Below are 2,960 nucleotides of genomic sequence, written 5' to 3'. Positions count from 1 at the left end.
TCTACATGGAATGCTCAGCCTAGTTCTTAAAAGATGGGAAAGCAAACCTTCCCAACTATAAGTGCTGCAATGGTCCCACAAGTAGAAATGGACTCTGGCTTGTGTGACCAGGTGTCTTCCTTGTGCCACAAGGTGCCTTGGTTCCACAGAGAGCTTTCTGTTCCTGAACACCCGAAATGGCCCACGCAGTTCCTGTGAGACGGGTTGGATGCCACAGAAAGGGAAGCGGAGACTCAGAGAAATGACGCAATGGGATAGAGGTAGAGTGAGCCCACAGGAGGCCCAGGCCTTGTGATCCTAGCCCATCACTCTTTCTATTCTTCCCTTCATTGAAGACCCCGAAGGAGGTCTGCTCTTCACACACAGATATACACAAGTGCACGCGTACATACACATACCCCTTAAACACTCACCTGAGTATCCTTCTATAAAAACACGCTGTTCCAAGCAAAATGCCTCTAGGCATCTGTAAGCCTCCCACCCTGGAAGGATCTGCCTCTTCTTGTGGTCTTTGCTTCATTATGCGAGTCTGATTCACACTTAAATCTTGTTTAGTGTTTAGACCACCCACAGCAGGAGACCACCTCCAGACAAGGATCCTTCCCATGGGGATTTCCAGCCCTGCACCATCCATACCTCCAGGGTATGCTCTGCAAAGCAAGTAGGGTCAGGAGATGCAGAATACTGAATCCCAGACAACAGACACTGGGTGAGCACTTCTAATAAGAAAGATACTGGGCTAGGCTGTGATGAAGACCCTGAGCTGAGATGGTAAAACATCTACCTTCTGGAAAGTACTCCATAAACTTTAGCATAATAGTATAACTCTACCTATGTGTTGTGCTTTCTGACTCATCAGCATTGTCTCACCTGACTCCAACAATGAGAGTCTTATATAACCGCATTTACCAGATGAAGATGCTGAGGTTCAGAGAATCACACTGACCAGACAGTTAATTATGCAGCTTAGATGGAAGCTCTAGTTCTCCTGACACTAAAACTAGTATCCCCAGCTTCTTAAACCTCAACCTCAATATTCTACATGGTGTTTGATTTCCAATGTGACCCTCGAGGTGAGTATGGTGAAGCTCTTTATCTGCTTAGCCTGTGAGGAGATAGGTTCCAACAGATGAAGAGTGAAAGTCACCAGGGAACCTCTGGCCTCAAAGTCTTGCTCTCAGTCTTTCTTGCTTGGTCTCTGCTCCTCAGAGAACAGGAGGTTGTGAAGAGGCCACAAATGACAAAGGTTCAAAGCAAACTATGAGTGCCCGAGTGTGCTGCAGACAAACATCCTGGGCCCCTCTGCTGAGAAACATCCTGGGAGAGCCCCAACCCTGCCCAGCACATAGGTGTACTGGGTATTTCAGGTTATCTCAGCTTCCTCTGAGGTGTTATCACGTATGACCTCCCCTCTGGTGGGAACCAGGACAGATTTCTGATGCTCAGGCTTAGAATCTCCACTTCAGGATGTCCAACTGTTGTTCACAGCGTGGTTTCTTTGAAGAAAGATATGAAGATGGCAAGGTAGGGAGGAAGTGGGTAAGCGACGACACACAGGCACACACACATGCGTTGTCTGCTGCCTGTCCATGAAAAGGTTATAAAGCATTTATGTGGACATTGGCCTGCTCCTTCCACCATGTGCTGCCTAACCTTATGGTCCTTGTTCTAGAAACAATGGCTGGAAAAAGGAGAGATGAAGACCTGTTAGGCATCTACTGCAGCAATGAAATGGGACACAGAGGGGAGTTAAAGGTAGCATAAAGGTCGGGGAGTAGGTGCTGAAAAAACCCTTCAGAGGAAGAGTGAAAGTCTTCAGGTGAGACTATGATGAGAAGGAAAGTGAAGAGAAACGTAAGATGCATCTTGGATTCTGATTTCGTCACACTCCATTCTTTTCTCTGATTGTTCACTAGATTGTCTAGTCACACTGGAAGTGTTACAGTGGAGTAAGCTGGGATTTGGCGTATAAAATAGATGTCTTGGGAAAATGCTATGTAAGTTCTAGTGGGCTATTTATGGGTAAGTTATCAGTTTAATATGTCATACCAAAAAGCGACTAATTTTGTAACTGAAATTAAATGCTTACCAATTTGAGAAGCTAAAGTTTTAAGGAGGAAGTGTTAACAAATTGGAAAAACCCAGTGAATTTTTTTCAGACCAAATTATAGGAAACCCTCAAAGCACCAACATCCTGTGGAGATGTTGCTAGGGAAAGGGAAAGGCAAGCATAGCATCAGGGGATATCCCACCCGCTCATAATCCCACACCCAATGCCCGCATGGTGAGGTCAGCAAAGCTACTGAGCTCTGCACTTCTGTGGGTGCTGCTTTTGCTTCTGGGTGCAGCTATGGGCCACATCTCATGAGCCTTACAGATGATTTAGTCTGCTACATTCCTAAGAAGCACCTACTTAGGATGCCTCAACAAGTAATCTCTTTAGTGTCAACTGCTGAGGTATGAAAATGTGTAGGTGATGGACTTCAATTCAGTGAAAAAAAGAAAGAGATGTTGATTAAGTTCCTTGGAATTCCCAGGCCCTGTGCTAAACAATGGGTATATAATACTGAACCAACTGGCAAAGTCCTTGCCTTCACAGAACTTTACTACGCATAGCCAAAAGAGACTTTGGAGGCTGATTAGATATAGATAATGGGAGAAGAAACAGTGGCAAATAGAATAGAGAGTCTAGAGTGATGACTGAGTCTCTCACTTACCTTCTACCTGATATTAGACAGGTTTATGCCACTGCAGAAGGGAATGATGATAACCTCCTTCCTTGTACTACTACGAAGGAAGCAAAGGGAGGTTGTGCATTAAGACGGGCAAATCCCTGGTTAAATGCCAGTCATTGTCTGTGAGACATTTTATTTTATGTTTTGAGGTAGAGTCTCATTATGTTGCCCAGGCTAGCTTCAGACTCTGGGGCTCAAAGAATCCTCCTGCATCAGCCTCCCAAG

The sequence above is a fragment of the Chinchilla lanigera genome, unplaced genomic scaffold, assembly GCF_000276665.1.
Source record: "Chinchilla lanigera isolate Chin_1 unplaced genomic scaffold, ChiLan1.0 scaffold00019, whole genome shotgun sequence".
Lineage (NCBI taxonomy): Eukaryota > Metazoa > Chordata > Mammalia > Rodentia > Chinchillidae > Chinchilla > Chinchilla lanigera.
Note: the sequence above shows the minus strand (reverse complement) of the source record.